This window comes from Muntiacus reevesi, chromosome 15 (genome assembly GCF_963930625.1).
Source record: "Muntiacus reevesi chromosome 15, mMunRee1.1, whole genome shotgun sequence".
Lineage (NCBI taxonomy): Eukaryota > Metazoa > Chordata > Mammalia > Artiodactyla > Cervidae > Muntiacus > Muntiacus reevesi.
This window is the reverse complement of record NC_089263.1, coordinates 1,931,829-1,950,626: the sequence shown is the minus strand read 5'-3', so window position 1 is coordinate 1,950,626 and position 18,798 is coordinate 1,931,829. Positions and strand designations below refer to the sequence as shown.

The 18,798-nt window shown below is 47.4% G+C and overlaps 1 pseudogene; it reads left to right on the top strand.

Annotated features, from left to right (window-relative positions):
* Window positions 1-1,229: 1,229 nt before the first annotated feature.
* LOC136147474 (eukaryotic translation initiation factor 4E-like) overlaps window positions 1,230-18,798 on the top strand; it is a 28,811-nt pseudogene continuing 11,242 nt past the window's right edge.

Here is an 18,798-nt window from a genome sequence, read left to right as displayed (position 1 = left end):
GACAGGGTGGGAATGCCCATACAGACGGTCACACAGGCCTCCAGAGCCAGGCGATGATTCCAGATGGGGTGGAAACGCCCTGTACAGACGGTCACATGGGCCTCCAGACCAGGTGATGACTCCAGACAGAGTGGGAACGCCCCGTACAGATGGTCACATGGGCCTCCAGAGCCAGGCGATGATTTCAGATGGGGTGGGAACGCCCATACAGGTGGTCACACGGGCTTCCAGAAGCAAGACCAACTGAGGGAAAGGGATGCAGGTGGCCTGGAGAAGACAGTGTCAAGGAAATATCTGGAGAGAGATGCTCTGCAAGCTGATTTGGGAGAGTAAGGAAGCAGGGATGCTCCGAGGAGTGAGAAGAGCCTGTTCAGAATCCTTTGATCTCAGTCTTTTTGCTATGTCTGCCTCCAACCCTGCACTATGTCTGCCTCCAACCCTGCACTGAAATCACTCTTGTAAATATACCGAGAATTTATCACTGTCCAAATGGGTGTGTTTTTTCAGGTCTATTTCAGCAGATTCCCCAGCAGGCTGGAGGGTAGGCTGGGCCCTGCTTCCAAGAGGCCTTGCCCGCTCTGCGTCCTGGGTGCTCCTCCCTGCCCTCTCCTGCCAGCTTGCTTCTGAGCCTCCTCAAGCTTGGTGCCCTCCTCCTTGGCCCCACCGACGGCCAGCCCTTCAGCGCCCACTGAGATAGCTGGACCAACGGCAAGGTGCCTCAGCTGCCAGGAGGGGTGTGAGGGCCTGGGAACTCCAGCCTGGCTTCTCCCACGACACTGCTCCACCAACGACCTGTCACACCTCAACTCCTGACCCTGTCCTGGACCCCTTCACTCTGTCAACTCATGGTGAAGGCTTTCACTGAATCCCATTCACTTTACCTCAGGAATGTCTCTCAAAGCCATCATTATTTTTCCACTCGTCATCACAGGAGATGCAGAGGCTTCCTCCCTATCTGCTGTCACGAGGACACCAGCAGAATTATCTTTCTGAAACACAGTTCTGGTGTCTCTTTCCTGTCCTAGAGGGTATCCCACAGCAGAGTCCAAGCTATAGAATATGGTCGAGCAGGCCCTTTGAGCCATCCACGTGGTATCAGACACGTATGAAGGACTGGGTAACCTCATGGTGTGGGTGACGGAAAGTGAGGGGAAAGGACCAGGTCAGCTCAGCAGAGCAGCCCCCAGGGCAAGCCCATGACACGAGCGTCCCCCTCAGGTGTGACCCCTATGCCTCCTGACTGCGTCCTGTTACCAGTGCTGCAGGCGGAGCTTCTGCCACCAAAGGAGACACCGCCCACCACGCCAGTGAGGTGGATGTTACCAAGACAGATACAAAAACCTCAATGTTTTAATCCCCTGCAATCCTCGAGATCTGGTTACTCTGTGTAGCCCAGCCTGTCCCAAAAGACACATCAAAGAAAAAGCAGAACTGGACAGTAGTTAAAGTGGTAAAGTTAGATTTTACTCAGGAGCTATGGCAAGAAGGGAAAGGAGACTTCAGTACAGAATCAGGTGTGGTCCTGAACATAGCACAGCCAAGGGCCTGTTGGGGTCAGAGGATGCAGTTACTAAGATGAGACAAGGGAGGGGAGATGCTGGTGAAACCAGCCTTATAGGATCCTTGCTGAAGGCGGGCCAGATGAAGCAGAAGTCCTTGGGAGGCGTGGTGGGTGCGGAATCTGGTCAGATTTCAAACATGACCAGGTGTTGAGGGTGGGAGATGCTGGCTTAATTGACTGATCAGGCATCTTACTAAAATCTGGCCCTTAGGATCATGCCAAAGGGAGGGCCTAGTTGAAGAAGAGCTAAGAGCTGCCAACAGGAGTTTGGCCAAGCAGAGACCGTCTTGTTCCCCCCCAGTAACACTTGTCAGCCTCACTCTGTTCTCCTCTGGTAAAGTCCTTCTCCCTCCACATGTTGTTTCTCCCCTTGAAATTCCCATGACAGTTGAGCCTCCTCGCAGTAGCATCACCCCTTGTGCACAATTCACAGGGCACTTTTCATTCTGAATTGCAATGAACTGCTTCCTGACTATGCACCCCTGTCCCTGCAACCCTAGCCAAGAACCCTTCTCACTGTCAGCACATGAAGAGCTTCCAGGTGTAAGTAGTCCTCTTCATAAGCACCGTCTCAAAGCCTCTGCTCAAAAGTTTCTATTCCATCCAGTTTTGCTGATCAACATCTGAAGCCTTCCTCAATTACTTCTGGAAATTTGTAGTCAGTCTAAAACTGCCGCCAAGTAAATTGTTTTTACTTTCAAACAAATTCAAAGTATTAAAAAAAAATATGGGCTTGCATAATGGATTATTGAGGGGAGGAAACATGATGTACATACTGTTTTCTTCACCCAAAGTTCTTTTGGGAAACTTTCAAGGCTCTTGCGACACATGGTATGACAGCTCTGTGAGGGGATGGAATGCATTTACTCCTTCTTGTTTCCAGGGAGCTAGCACATGGCCCAAGGTGGAGAAGGTGCTCAGCTGACGTTCTCTGAACTGAATTTAGTGAGTAGGAAAAAAGTGCCTATGAAAATAAAAGTCCTGCTTCCTTTTCACTCCTAACTGCTCTGTCCTGAGGAAAGTCTTTTTTATTCTTCAACTTTTGGAACCAAATACAGGGAGGGCACTATCTATTGTCTTGAATATAGTGTATTGAGTGCTTTTGGGAGCTACAATAAAAGAAGGAACAAGAGGGAAGGGAAGGAGAGGGGAAGGGAAGGGGGAAGAGGGAGGGAAGAGAGACAGAAGATGATGCTGACAATAATGTTCAACAGAAAGATGAGGGGAAAGTGTTAAGCATCACTGTCCAGCCTGATACGTCTCACAACCTGAGCTCTGATGGGCAGGGCCCCCATTATCTACAGCCCTGCGGGACCCTGGGAGCCACTGCTGTGATGAAGAGGACAGGCAGGGGCAGCCAGGCAGCTGGCCCTGGACTGAGGCCCTGCGTGGGAGCTGGGGCAGCCTGACCCAGGGGGTGCACTCTGCGTGCTCTGACGCCTCCCCTGCTCCAGAAACGGGGCTATGACTGCCAAGTTCTGGCTTCCAGCTGGAGGTTCCAGTCGGCAGTGGAGACGCTGCTGTGAAGCCTCATCATGGTGGAAGTTGGCTCACCCACCCATCTCTGAGGAAGAAGAGAGGGCTGGTGCCATGACTCCTCTGAACTTCTGTGCCTGTAGCCCACCTCCCTCGACCCCTGCCCCATCCCAGCCTGGCCACAGGCCAGCCTGCTCCAGTTGGTCTTGGGGTGGCTGGCAGAACTTATTCTAAGCCCAGGGCCCAAGGCTTGCAGTGGTCTGCGGAATCAAGGAAAAGCAAGTGGTTACTCCCAACTTTTGCTTTTACTGAGGTATACTTTTCATACAGCAAAATAAACAGATTTTAATGAACAGTTCTTTTATTTTTTGTAAAGACATAACCTTACTCTGGAGGTCCCCACTTGCCTACCCTTATCACTGAACAAATTTCTGTCACCAAAGGTTAATATTGTCTGTTCTTAAATCTCAGTTTGGTGTCTGACTTCTTATCAATGCAATATTTTGAGGTTTATCCATGTTGTAAACGTGTATCAATAATGCTATTCTTGTTGCTGGTTTGTGTTCCATCCTGTGATTCTGTCATCAGCTCTCCTGATGATGAACATTTAGGACTTTTCTGGTTTGAAGCTATGATAAACAACCTGGCTAGAAATATTTCTGTGCAGCTCTCATTGTGAGTGTGTATTTTTATTTCTCTTAGGTCAGTACGAAAGTGACATGGCCGAGAGATGGGGTGATAGAGTAAGAAACCATCAAACTGCTTTCCAGAGTATTTCACACTCTCACCAGCAGTGTGTTAGTTTCCAGGCTGATCTCAATCTTAGCCAGATTTTGGAGTTATCAGTCTTTTCAACTTTAGACATTCTAGTGGTGTGAAGTGGTATCTCATGCTGTCATTGACATTTTACTGATATGTATAATATTGATCTCCTATTTATATGTTCAGTGGTTATTTGCTTACTACCTTCTATAAAATATTTATTCAAGTCTTTTGCTTAATTTTCAAAAGAGAAATTAAGTTCTTTATCATTGAGTTGTCATAGTTCTTTATATATTCTAAATATAAGTTCTTTGTTAAATATATATTATAAATATTTAATCTCCATTTGGGTCTTATCTTCTTTGTGGCTCAACTGGTAAAGAATCTGCCTGCAATGTGGGAAACCTGGGTTTGATCCCTGGGTTGGGAAGATCCCCTGGAGAAGGAAAATGTTATCCACTCCAGTATTCTGGCCTGTAGAACTCCATGGACTATATAGTCCATGGGGTCACAAATAGTCGGACATGACTGAGCGACTTTCATCTCACACTTACAGTTTTTGCCTCCTTGAAACATTCTTGCTTTCAAACAGGGGCAAGAGCAAGGGCCACTTTGCTTCTAGCCTCTGGCCTCTGTGATCCAGTAGCTAGGACTCTTGGTTTCCATCCAGGTTACCCAGGTTTACTTTCTAGGCAGGGAACCAAGATCTCTCTTCAGGACTGCTCACTGCTATCCCTCTGAGATCTCTCCCACTGGACTGGTAAACTTGGGCAGTCTGGAGTTAAGTGGAAAGGATTTCCCTGGGTGGAGGGGTTTGGTGGGGAGAGAAGGCACTGCAGCAGACAGAGCATATTCTTGGCTATTGTATCTCTAATACACAGAGATGACAAGATCCAAGAGAAACTTGCAGAAATCAGAAGGAACTCTAGAAGCTGGACTGAATCCCAGAGGGAAGGGGGAGTTCATTTGACATCAATGGTCTGCCACAGATGATGGATTTGATTTCTCCTGAATGTCACGTTCCTTGTACTCAAGTGTTGAAATAAACAAGTCCACGTTCAAGATTATTGAGATTGAGGACAGTGAAGTTCAGTTTTTGCTTTTGTTTTTAGCATGGGAAACACAGAGAGAACTTCACAGGAATAAACCCACAAGAGTAGTGTGTTGAGACCTGTCCCTGACTGCTGGCTCAGAAGGCCTCTTGGCTTTGATCACTGGGACCTAGAGAGGGTGAAGCTCGGCAGAGTTCTCCAAAAGAACGCTGCCATGGGTCCATCTCAGTGCTTCAGGAGAAGGGCCACAGGCTAAATGGAAGAAGAGCTAAGGACTGTAGTGCCTTCATGGTGAGCTGTGGATAGTTTGTGGCATCTTCCTTGTCTCATCATCATCCATAACTTTCCATACGATCATTGAGCCTTGCTGCTGGTTTGCAGATCTCTTTTCTCCAAGACTTGCATTTGATTGGAAGGAAAAAGCTAGGGTGGATAAACATCTTCATCTTCCTTCTTGGGGTGTTGTAGATGAACACATGTGTACCAAGAAAGGGCCATCACTCCCTTTTTCCTGACCTTTCCTGGGTGAGCCTTGTCTCTCTGAGAGGAGAGATGGTTTAGGATAGAAGCCATTTCCTGAGAGGCACTGTAGAAAAAACACGTCCTTTGAGTCCTTGCTTTGATTCCTGCAAGTGGTGTGATTTTGTGTGAGTTACTTAACAGAAATGTCATGATATATTCCCATCCATAAATCAGAAGTAATTATATCTTTACCTGTTCAGGAGAATTACTATAAGGATGAAATGAAATCATTTGGAGATGGACTGTTTTGTGGGACCCACACAGAAATCACTACCAAATCCATTCACCTATCAATCTGTCTGTCCCCCTTCTTTCTTATGTGTGTGTGTATATCCATCCATCCATCTGTCCATCAGACTCTCCGTCTCTCTACTCACCACTTAGGTCTCAACATCAGGCAGACAGCAGACTCTAGACTCTGGGATGATGTATCAGCTACCTAATGGCATCACTGACTCAATGGGCATGAGTTTGAGTAAACTCCAGGAGCTGGTGACAGACAAGGAGGCCTGGCATGCTGCAGTCCGTGGGATTGCAAAGAGTTGGACACGACTGAGCAACTGAACTGAACTGAATGGAATGGCATGAAACTGCCACCCACGGCCTCTTACTAAAAGTGGAAGCATTATGATTAATAAACTGTTTGGCAGATAAAGGGAATAGTTGCCTCAGTGGTTATCAGAACTGGGATGTTTTAGTGGCTCTGGGGGATTTGCTGAAGCATCACTTTTCAGTGCATCTGCTGGTCTGCAAGTCCAGTTGACTGTGTTTCCTCTAGGTGCTGAGGGCCTGGTTGAAGAGTTCACTCCCAGTTGTGGGAGGAGTAGGTGGGGCAACGATTCTGTGCCTGATGTTTAATTTGGGAGAACCACTGCCAAAAAGGCCTTCATGGAAATTTTTAAAAGACGACAAACGCACAGGCACATTAAAATCTATATCGCAACTTTTCTGCAATACTTTCAGAATTTATGCTAAAAAATAATCCTCCAAAAGAGAGCACTTATTCAGTGGCAAAGTTGGTTAATAATTAACTGTCTCCCTCCATGTAGCACTGACGTTGCTGCAGGGGCCTGAAGCCTAAGGCTCTCCTCTCCTTGCTCTTTCTCTGTCCACATCTCTCCCCTACCTACTTGGAAGTAAGCTTCTCTTCCGTGCACACAGCAGAGCTGTGTATTGTTCCTTGGAACCAGCTGCTTCTCTCTTACTCCTCTTCCCATGGGAGGTAAAACTCTTTCCTTCCAGAGTCCATCTCTTGACCTGTTTCATCTGCTGAACTGTCCTGTTTGATCTTGTGTCTTGTCAAGAGCTTCATCAAAGGACTTCTGCATCAGGTAAGATCAGATGCTGCCCGGGAAGCGATTCTTACTCAGTCCTGATTACCTGTTACAATCACCTGCGGGCTAAAAATATCCACCTGCCCAGGTGCTCTGCAAGCTCAAGATGGGCCTACTAAGTTCTAGAAGCCTTGTCCTGTTCAGCCCTTCCGTCTTTGTGCTTAACCAACCTTGGTTTCTGCCAACAAGATGAACATGTCCAACATGAAAATGAGGTTGCATTCATTTTCATTTTCAAATTAAGGAGAAAAAAATAAAGTGAGTAGAAAGAATTTTCTCATATTTAAAAATTTTCCTGTAAGTTTTCTTAAAACTTTCAAGTCTTTAATACTGCTTATGTGAATTATAATATGTTGTTGTTCAGTCACCAAGTCGTGTCCGACTCTTTGCAACCCTTCAACTGCAGCACAGTGGGCCTCCCTGTTCCTCACCATCTACTGAAGTTTCCCCAAGTTCAGGTCCACTGAGTCAGTGATGCCATCCAACCATCTTATCCTCCGTCACCCTCTTCTCCTTCTGTCTTCAATCTTTCCCAGGATCAGGGTCTTTTCCAATGAGTTGGCTCTTCACATCAGGTGGCCAAACTTTTGGAGCTTCAGCTTCAGCATCAGTCCTTCAAATGAATATTCAGTGTTGATTTCCTTTAGGATGGACTGGTTTGATCTCTTAGCTGTCCAAGGGACTCTCAGGAGTCTTCTCCAACACCACAGCTCAAAAGCATCAATTCTTCAGCACTCAGTGTTCTTTATGATCCAACTCTCACACCTGTACATAACTACTGGAAAGACCATAGCCTTGACTATATGGCCCTTTGTCAGCAAAACAATGTCTTGACTTTTTAATATGCAGTCTAAGTTTGTCATAGCTTTCCTTCCAAGAAGCAATTGTCTTCTAATTTCAAGGCTGCAGTCACTATTTGCATTTATTTTAGAACTCAAGAAGAGGAATTAGAATATAGCCACGTATATTGGCTGATTTTGCTTGCATTATGTTTTATTATTTTACTTGAGATATAGAAACTCTTCATGATGTTAGAGCCCCATACACTCAGTCAGTGGAACACACTTGCAATGATACCGACACTTGCTTCTGGATGGGATACTGGTCAGTGTCCTCTAAAGAAATAGGTCCAACAGGATGGAGGGAGGGGTGGGAACAAGGCAGGCCTAGAGATGCAGGGAAGGTTTGATGCTGCAGTTCGTGTCCAAACGCCTTTCAAATGCTGAACTCTTTCTGGCTTAAGGAGGCCTCAACTGATTGGACGAGGCCTACTCACTCCAAAGATGGACATCTACTTTATTCAAAGTCTGCTGATTTAAATGCTCAGTTCAGTTCAGTCGCTCAGTTGTGTCCGACTCTTTGTGACCCCATGAATCGCAGCACACCAGGCCTCCCTGTCTATCACCAACTCCCAGAGTTTACTCAAAATCAAGCCCATCGAGTCGGTGATGCCATCCAGCCATATCATTCTCTGTCATCCCCTTCTTCTCCTGCCTTCAATCTTTCCCAGCATCAGGGTCTTTTCCAGTGAGTCAACTCTTCCCATGAGGTGGCCAAAGTATTAGAGTTTCAGCTTCAGCATCAGTCCTTCCAATGAACACCCAGGACTGATCTCCTTTAGGATGGACTGGTTGGATCTCCCTGCAGTCCAAGGGACTCTCAAGAGTCTTCTCCAACACCATAGTTCAAAAGCATCAATTTTTCAGTGCTCAACTTTCCTCACAGTCCAAATCTCACATCCATACATGACCACTGGAAAAACCATAGCCTTGACCAGATGGACCTTTGTTGGCAAAGTAATGTCTCTGCTTTTTAATATGCTATCTAGGTTGGTCACAACTTTCCTTCCAAGGAGTAAGCATTTTTTAATTTCATGGCTGCAATCACCATCTGCAGTGATGTTGGAACTCAAAAAGATAAAGTCCGACACTGTTTCCACTGTCTCCCCATCTATTTCCCATGAGGTGATGGGACCAGATGCCATGATCTTAGTTTTCTGAATGTTGAGCTTTAAGCCAACTTTTTCACTCTCCTCTTTCATTTTCATCAAGAGGCTCTTTAGTTCTTCTTCGCTTTCTGCCATAAGGGTGGTGTCATCTGCATATCTGAGGTTATTGATATTTCTGCCAGCAATGTTGATTCCAGCTTGTGCTTCTTCCAGCCCAGTGTTTCTCATGATGTACTCTGCATATAAATTAAATAAGCAGGGTGACAATATACAGCCTTGACCTACTCCTTTTCCTATTTGGAACTAGTCTGTTGGTCCATGTCCAGCTCTAACTGTTGCTTCCTGACATGCATACAGGTTTCTCAAGAGGCAGGTCAGGTGGTCTGGTATTCCCACCTCTTTCAGAATTTTCCAGTTTATTGTGAACCACAAAGTCGAAGGCTTTGGTATAGTCAATAAAGCAGAAATAGATGTTTTTCTGGAACTCTCTTGCTTTTTCGATGATCCAGCAGACATTGGCAATTTGATCTCTGGTTCCTCTGCCTTTTCTAAAACCAGCTTGAATATCTGGAAGTTCACGGTTCACGTATTGCTGAAGCCTGACTTGGAGAGTTTTCAGCATTACTTTACTAGCGTGTGAGATGAATGCAATTTTGGAGTAGTTTGAGCATTCTTTGGCATTTCCTTTCTTTGAAACTGGAATGAAAACTGACCTTTTCCAGTTTTGTGGCCACTGCTGAGTTTTCCAAATTTTCTGGCATATTATGTGCAGCACTTTCACAGCATCTTCTTTCAGGATTTGAAATAGCTCAGCTGGAATTCCATCACCTCCACTAGCTTTGTTCATAGTGATGCTTTCTAAGACCCACTTGACTTCACTTTCCAGAATGTCTGGCTCTAGGTGAGTGATCTCACCATCGTGACTATCTTGGTCATGAAGATCTTTTTTGTATAGTTCTTCTGTGTATTCTTGCCACCTCTTCTTAATATCTTCTGCTTCTGTTAGGTCCATACCATTTCTGTCCACTATCGAACCCATCTTTGCATGAAATATTCCCTTGGTATCTCTAATTTTCTTGAAGAGATCTCTAGTCTTTCCAATTCTGTTGTTTTCCTCTATTTCTTTGCATTGATCACTGAGGAAGGCTTTCTTATCTCTCCCTGCTATTCTTTGAAACTCTGCATTCAAATGGGAATATCTTTCCTTTTCTCCCTTGATTTTTGCTTCTCTTCTTTTCACAGCTATTTGTAAGGCCTCCTCAGACAACCATTTTGCCTTTTTGCATTTCTTTTCCATGGGGATAGTCTTTATCTCTGTCTCCTGTACACTGTCACAAAACTCCATCCATACTTCATCAGGCTCTAATGCTAACCTTATCTAAAAGACACCTTCACAGAAACACCTAGACTGGTGTTTGATCAAATGTCTGGGTATCATGGCTCAATCAAGTTGACACATAAAATTACCCATCACAGATAGAACATGAGTGTGCCTCATACATCACACTCCGAGAAACTGCCTCTGAGTGGGGGAGGAGGGGGCAATGTGTGGGAAGCTGTCACCTCAGCTGTGGAGCCCAGGAGAGGCCAGAAGAGCTGGAAAGGTGCTGTCAGGGAGGTGGGATAGGAGGGTGGGCCACAGCCTTGCCTTGGATGGGTGCTCAGCAACACCAAGGGGCTGCCTTCCCACCCACAGAAGATGGGCTGAGAGGCACCTCCCAGGAGAGTGAAGGCAGCTCCTCCAGCATGGGGTCCTCTGGAAGTCATCATGACACATTCGCAGGTGGTGGTACTGTGACTTTCATCTTCATCTCACAGGTAAAGTTGTTGAAGCACAGAGTGAACCCACCACCCTGGTGCACACAGGAGCCACATGAAGATCCAGGACCAGGGCGAGGGTTCCTGCTCCAGAGTCAGAGATGCTTTCCATCTTCACCATTCAACCTCCCTCTGCATGAGAGTGAAAAGAGCCCTAAGAACTCGAGGCTGACATGGTCGAGACCTTGGAGGAAGGAAGTAATAGCTGCATCCTTTTCTCACTCAGCCCTAGTGTCTCAGCAAAGGAAAAAGAGCTGCCTCGCCAAGCCCTAGACAAAGGCACCCACTTCTGTGTTTGTTGGCATAAAGGGGAGGCTCATTTGTCCTGTATCACTTGACAGATTGTGGCCTCAGCAAGAAGCTACTGATTCCTCCATACCTGGTGACTCCCCATCACTGGAAATTACCCAGCAATGGTTTCCCTTTCTTGCAGAGGTCCATTTCTTGTTCTCCAAGTCTAGACACCAGTGAGCACATCTTGGGAAGGACACGTGTGGAGGCAGCAAGCCGAGGGGAGGCTTCCTGAAGACTCAGGGAAGTGGGAGCTTGTGTCCCAGCCAGCGCAGCTTCTCTGCAAGCAGCAAGTGCCAGCGGAAGACCAAAAAATGCTCTTCACTTTAACAGACCAGCCTGTCTTATGTTTGCTCAGGGGCTCTCTTGAGTCAGCAGGCCTGGTGCTCTCCTTGACACCCACACACCCGCACAGGGAAGGGGAAATAGTCCATTGAAGTTGGCACTCTAAAAACTCTTGACCTTTGGCCACCACAGAGGTCTGGATGTAATTGGGAGGGAGGGGGTGCAGCCTGGTCACCGGGATTATAGGTGCAGCCCCAGTGAGGAGTGCACCCCATGGAGTGCAGCATCACTTTCTGACAGCCTGTCAGCCACTTAGGCGGGACTCTGTGACCACCCAGACCTGCTGGATCATCACCTGCCTTTCCACCAGTGATGAGTTTGCATGTGGAGTTTGAGAAATGCAGCTCTAAAGAAGAGCAATCCTGCTGCTTCTTCAGAAACAGGCGGTGTTGAGGGGGAGCTCAAAGCAGGCGCACATGTAGGTTTCAGGAAGCCAGGGAGCAAAGCAACATAGTCAAGTCTCCTCCGTCTTCTGCCTGCGCCCTGGGGCTGCAGTCCTGCTGGGAGGAGAGCCAGGGCCCCAGGGTGGGCATGGGATACCTGCAGGTGCTCAGGCGGGACCGGCACCAGCTGGGGATGCCCCTGACAGCCCAGCCCGTCCCTCAGCCCTTCCTCTGCTTTGGGTGAAGTGTATATTTTCATTAATTTGTCAACCGTCATACACATTAAATAGCAATTTCTAAATATGCTGCTGACCTCTCCGATTGGTATCCAGATGTAATGATTAAATGGCCACCACAGCAGTGCTTCAAGTGGGGGTGTTCTCAGAGGGCTCAGGTGGAGATGAAGGGAAAGGTGGGGTCAGGAATGGCTGTTGGCTTGTGGCAACACTGGTGGGGAAGAGGCTTCCACACTGGCTGCAGGTGTGTGATCCTGGGGCCGGCTGGCACTCACCAGGCTGGGCCTTAGCTTGAAGGGATGTCCCTGAGCTGACCCTGCCCTAGCCTCCTCCCTGCCTTGATGCTGTGAGTTTGCCTTCTTGAGGCCACTGAAAGGGGAACCATCGATTCTGGCAACAGTGTCTGCAGCCGGGCAGACAGGACGGCCATTCAATTGGCTGAGGCCACAGTCCTGCTGGGACTGTTCTTGGGTGGAGGACGGGGTCTGTGGCTCTGGGAGCCTGAAACTTGGCCCCTCTCAGAGGACAAGTTATCCTGAAGGAGGACAAACAGGTCTTTCAAGAGGGAGGGCCATACCCAGGGACCCCACAACCACATCTGCCTTCTGGATTTGGTGGCCTCTTTGGAACACCAGACCAGGGTCACAGGAAAGAGGCAACATGTGCTTTTCCCCTAGATTCTGTGGTCTGGGTGATGGGATTGAGGCCATTCGGGGACTAGGGACTCGGCTACAGATGTCAGCTTTCCCAGGCAGCACAGGAGACCAGGAGGCCTGCCCACCTCCAGCGGGAGCCACGGAGCCTCAGGAAGATGTGCAGCAAGCAAGACTGTGCACCCTGGGATCTGTGCCCACCCTCCCTGTGGCCACCTTCTAGAATGTCTGGCTGTCTGCAAGAGACTCAACCTCAGCCAGCTGTGTGAGGAGAAGGCAGCCTTTCTGGATGGCCAAAGAAGAAAAATGAAAGCGTGTTTTGGCATACGCACTGTCTCAGTCATGCCCTGTCTCACACACATGCACAACCACATGAACGCATATACTCACCCACATTGACACACTCACCACAAGTCACCCAGACAGCTACATTGAGAAACCATGCATCATCCGGTCCACATGTGCTTCCTGAGGCCCCCTGTGGCAGTCAGACAGTGAATGGCACTCTCAGAAGAACACGAAGGCGATGCCTGGGGTCTCCAGAGGCTCTCTGCTAACTGCATATGAGACCACGAAACCGGGCCCTGTGTGCATGGAAGCTGAGGGTCTGTCTAAGGTTCTGGCTCTACAGGGCTCAGGCACCTTAACTGACTCAAGCTGACAGAGATGGGCAGGGGAGAATGCAGAGCAAGACCCTTCAGCCCAGGAGTGCCCCAAGGCCCTGCCCAGAGGGAGGGTCCTGAGTGCCACGCCAGGGCTGGCCTGGGTCTGCCTCCCAGGAGATCCAGTACTCAGCTTTGAAAAAGGTGACTCCTGGATTAGGTTCTGTGGTGGACAAATTCTGAAAACAGTAGCCACTTAACTCCCCCGACTCTTCCAGGGTCGCAGGGTGTACTCAGCAGAAATGTAAACGATTTTGTAATTAAAATGTCAGATTCCTACTGCAAAAACAACCCAAACAAGAGCTATGCAATCTTTGTGCTAGAGCCGGTCTCCCTCCTGGACCACGAAGCCCAGCTACAGCCACAAAGATGAAAATGCAGGAGTGGCCAGAACTGTCAGCAATCAGACTCCTGCCCCTTCACAGGCAAAGTCCCTCCCTTGGGCAGCCCTGCCTTCCAAACCACCCTTCTCAGCTTGGCACCTAAAATGTATATTTAGGGAAATTGGTGGTGACTTAAAAAAACCTTCTGCTGCCTTCTTCGTTGATCTCAAATGGACACCCTACCAGGCATAATAAGGGGTCGTGTGACCCCGCAGTCTGCTGCCCCACTGGTTCCTGACAAGGGGTGGACATGTAGCTTGTCCTGCTCCTGGACTGCAAAGCTCAGCTTCCACTCCAGGACTTCCCCAGTGTGTGCACTTGTGTGAAGCAGGGATTCATAGATGAGTATCAGGATAGCAGATGTGTTGCTCTACATTTTTCCAGCAGAGCTGTCCTTTAACCAGTATCTCTAAACTGGGCCAATACTGAGATCCTGAATTCAAGGAAGAATATTGTCTTTTGCATCAGAACATCAAACTTTATTACATCGTCACTACTATGGACTAGAAAAGCTAAAATAGGCTCACTGCAAGCCTTCTAATCTATTTACAAGGCCCCCCATGCCTGCCTGATTGTCACTTCCTTTGTGACCAATGGGGTCACACTGGAGCCCTTGTTATGTATGACAGTGGTGAAGAACCCACCTGCCAATGCAGGAGACTAAGAGAAACACATTCCTTCCCTCAGTTGGGAAGATCCCTTGTAAGAGGGGATGCAACCCATCCAATATTCTTGCCTGGAGAACCCCATGAGCAGAGGAGTCTGGTGGGCGCTGATCCATAGGGTCATACAGAGTTGGACACTACTGAAGTGACTTACACACATGCACACAGAATTTTTCTAAAAGGAGTTTTGTACTCATTACGGAAACTCAGAAATTTAGATTTTACCTATTCTTGAGATTTTGAACTAAAAAGAGGGGGGGAAAAGTCAAGGAAGGATATTGTCTACTGCTTTGGAGCACCAAGCATTATTACATCGCCACTATTATGGACCAGAAAAAGCTAAAATAAGCTCACTGCAAACCTTCTCATCTATTTATAAGGCCCTGCCTGCCTGCCTGATTGTCACTTCCTATTATTTCAAAGTCACCTTTGGTCTCGGTTTGTATAATACCAAGAGCTGTATAATACCATCCTGCCCAAGAACTTTTATTTAGTTTTTGATACTGTCCAAGCAGCAGCTTCTATGATCCATGCTGACAGATTCAGCCTTCCAAAGGAGCACAGATTTAAAAGGAGCCTGAGACACAAAGGGAGAGTGCCGTCACAGCCCTTTCCTTTGTTAGAGCTGCGGGGGTGGGGTGGGGGGTGGTCCCTACTCCCTGCCCGCCTGGTGGGCAGGCTCTGTCCCCACTGCTGTTCCCTGGCCTTTCTCTCATCCTCGCATCCCTCCTGACAGCCACAGGGCAGTGAGGCCGGTCCTGGCGGATTTTTACAAAGAAGGATAGGAGCCCCACCTGCTGGCCTGACCTGTTTCCCCTCCCCCTTCCCCACCCCCAAACATACATGCCTGGAGAGAAGCCAGGTACTCCAAGTACCTTCATGCCACTTCCTTCAGTACACAGGCAGAACCCCAAGCCAAAGCTGACCCCAGGGTCCTAGAGGTCGCACTGGGCCACGTGGTCTCCTCTTTCTTCTTGCCCCCTGCCTGGTGACCTCACTTGAGCTGAGTCCTGTCTGAATCTCAGCCATCTGAGCCTGCAGCTCATGCAGGGCCCATGGGTCAGGGTCTCCATCGCCTCTGGCCTCCATTCCCCCACCCACATTTTCTCTCCCATCCTCTTCCCAGGGACCTAGTTTTCTTCTGATATTTTACAGAAAGGCTTATAATTTTATATTTTGCATTTAACAAGTTTTGTTTTCCTCCTTTTGTTAGCACTAATTAATTTTATCTTCACAAAAACATCATCTGTGAGGTAACATAGAAGCAGGGACTCCCATTTCACAGATTGGGACCTGAAACCAGAAAAGAAAGCAAACATGCTAAGACCACACAATGAGAGGGAGCCAGGAGCTCCAGAGTTTCAGGGGACTTCAGAGCAGCTGATATGCAAGACTTTCCTCAGCCTGCACTGTTTTTGTCATGAATGTAATGCCCACTCATTCTGAATTCAGAATATCTTGGTTGTTACATATTTTCTCATTTGGCAGATAATAAAAGAACAATCACTGTCTAGGGAAAGTGCACACATTTTTTGTTCCTTTTCATTCAAAAAACCTCCTTATAAAACGTTACAAATCCCTGTGAAGGGGCAAAGTAGGGTGTACATTCTGCCACTTGTACACAAGACAATTTTCAGAGCATGTTTGCATGTCCAGTCAGTCAGTCACACCTGAGTCTTTGCAGCCCTATGGACCATAACCCATCAGGTTCCTCTCTCCATGGAATTTCCCAGGCAAGAATACTGGAGTAGGTTGCCATTTCCTGCTCCAGAGGATCTTCCAGACCTAGGGATTGAACTGGCATCGCCCGTGTCTCCTACATTGCAGGTAGATTCTTTATCACTTGAGCCATCGGGAGACCTTTCAGGGCTATACCAACATTTTTATTTTAATGTGCCAGCCTGCATTTATGACTCCATTATGTCTATTTGTGACACTTATGGTAGGAGGGGTGCAATCATGATAAAATCAAACCCCACACCCACTGGGTGAGCAACCCACAAACTGGAGAACAATAATACCAAAGAAATTCTTGCACTGTTGTAAAAGTTCTAGGTGCTGGGGATCCAGCAAAGGGACTGGAAATCCCCAGGGAATCTGACTTTGAAGGACAGTGGGATTTGATTACAACACTTATGCAAGACTGGGGGAAACAGAGACTCTTGGAGGACACAAACAAAAGCTTGTGTGCACCAGGACCCAGGAGAAAGGAGCAGTGACTCTATATGACTGAGTGTTTGAAGGTCTCCTGCAGAGGCGTGGGCTGGAAGCAGCCCGCTCTGGGGACAGGTCACCGGCAGCAGCGTCATGGGAGGAGGTGTGTGTCCTTTTTGGAGGTCACCAGTGGCCCTACCATAGAGACTGCAGACTCTAGGACTGGGTCACCTCAGGTCAAACAACTAACAGGGAAGGAGCACAGCCCCACTCATTAGTAGACAATTGGGTTAAAAATTTACTGAGCTTGACCCAGCCCACCAGAGCAAGACCCAGTTTTCCCCACAGCCAGTCCCTCCCATCAGGAAGCTTCCGCAAGCCTCTCATCCATCAGAGGGCACACAGAAGAAACAAGAACTATAATGCCATTTATGACAGTATCATTAAAGTTGGGGGGAGAATATTCAAGAAAAGTAGGTTGATATAAATAAGAGGCTGGTAGGTATGAGAAATGAAGTATTTCTTGCCATATCGGTAAGCAAGGATGTCACAGTCATCAATGATGCTAGCCCTCCTTGATCCAGCCACTCTCAGCCTGCAGCCACTCCCTACAGTGAGCACTGAGGAACTCAGGATGTGAAGAAGTTGGCTACAGATAGCTGAGGAGCATATAAAATGAATGATTTCTGTGAGTCCAGACTCTTGCATCTTCCCATACATAAAAAAGGGCTAAATTCCTTCACTTCAGATGTCTAGTTTTCTTTAATTCACAAAAATACTTTGCCCTGTGTGGCAAACTTCTGTATAATCTGACTCCTCCCCCCCTCCACCCCACTTCCTTGTAGCAGTTTTCTCAGGGTCACTTGAGATGCTGTCTCCTGGGCTTGAAGCCCTAAAAATTCCCACCGAATAAAGCTTAATGCTCAACTTTTAGGTTGTGACTGATTTTTTTAAGTCAACACTTGTTCTGGGAGAGTGCTAATTGCAGAAGTAAAGGGTGTTTGTAAAACCCAAAACTGAACTAGGCAGCCAGGATGTTGAAGAGAGAATCACTGATGAGTGAATGAAATCCATTACAAACCATCGGGTATGAGGTGTCTCGTGCAAAGGTGAGGTTAAGACAACTGTCAGGGGGTGAGAGGGTCCCTACCCTGTGATTCTTGCAGTCCCTCCAAGAAGGGCCCCATGACGACAATGCAGCCGAGAAGCCTTGGGTCAGTTCTGCTGGTTATTCCTCTCCTCCCAAGGTCCTCCTCTCCACAGGCCCCTGGGACTGCTTCTTGCAGTGGTGGCAAGACATTCACCCCATGTCACCACATGAGAGCCACATCAAGGGGAAAACCTCTCTCTCCTGAAGGGTAGGCCATTTTCACCATTATTAGGCTTTGAAATCCAAAATTCATTCTGAAGAGCTGTAGTCTTCAGAGTGATTCAAAGTTTGAATGCAGATCTTCAACAGTTGTTCCAGTGGATTTCATTCATGTGGACAGCTTGATGCTGGCTGGACCAGAGGAAGGACTAAAGTAAGCAGACTTACTAAAGTAAGTCTCTACCTGTACAGACCCACAGACCCTTGCCTGCAGAAGCAGGTGCAAAGAGTTACAAAGGCCCAGCCCAAAGTAGCAGAGCTGGAAGGACCTACCCGGTGAAATTCTGTGCTCCGTAGTTACAGAGAAGCAGCAGGTGGACCAGGTGAGGAGATGCACAAAAATCCCAACTGAAGATTCTTGTGCTGCCTGCTGGGTTCCCAAGTGACTGCAGCAGGTTTACAGTTTACAAAAAACAGGCTAGCTTTTAAAATTCTTCCTTTCTTACTTTGTAACAATGAAAATATGAGGTGGTGCTTTGTTATGAGTTGACTTGCTCCCTCTCCCTATTTATGTGTAGAAGTCTTACTGCCAATACCTGAGAGTTTTATCCACAGTGACCCAGGGTGATTAGCAAAGATGAGTTGGGTGGACTCCTCAACCAAAATGACTGTTAACCTTACAAAAAATAACACCACATGAAAAGAAAGAGAAAGATAAAATGCACACAAAGGGAAGAAGATGGAGAGAGACACAGGGAGAAGATGGTGGTGGGCAGACCAAGGCCTCAGAAAGAACCAGCCCTGGTCATACCTTGATTTCAGACTCCTGGCCTCCAGAACTGTGTGGCTGTATCCTTCTGCTGTTTAAGCCTCCCCACCTATGGCAGCTCCTAGGCCACAAATATATGCTTCATATAAATTCCTTATGATACACATGAAGAAAACAATTTTTAAACTAAAACAGAAAACAAGTACAATTAAAAAATTGCCTTTCGCACATCCTCAGAAATGCAGATGACACAACCCTAATGGCAGAGAACAAAGAGGAACTAAAGAGCCTCTTGATGAAGGTGAAAGAGGAGAGTAAAAAAGCTGGCTTAAAACTCCACACTCAAAAAATGAAGATCGTGGCATCTGGTCCCATCACTTCATGGCAAATATATGGGAAAACAATAGAAACAGTGACAGACTTTATTTTCTTGGGTTCCAAAATCATAGCAGATGGTGACTGCAGCCATGAAATT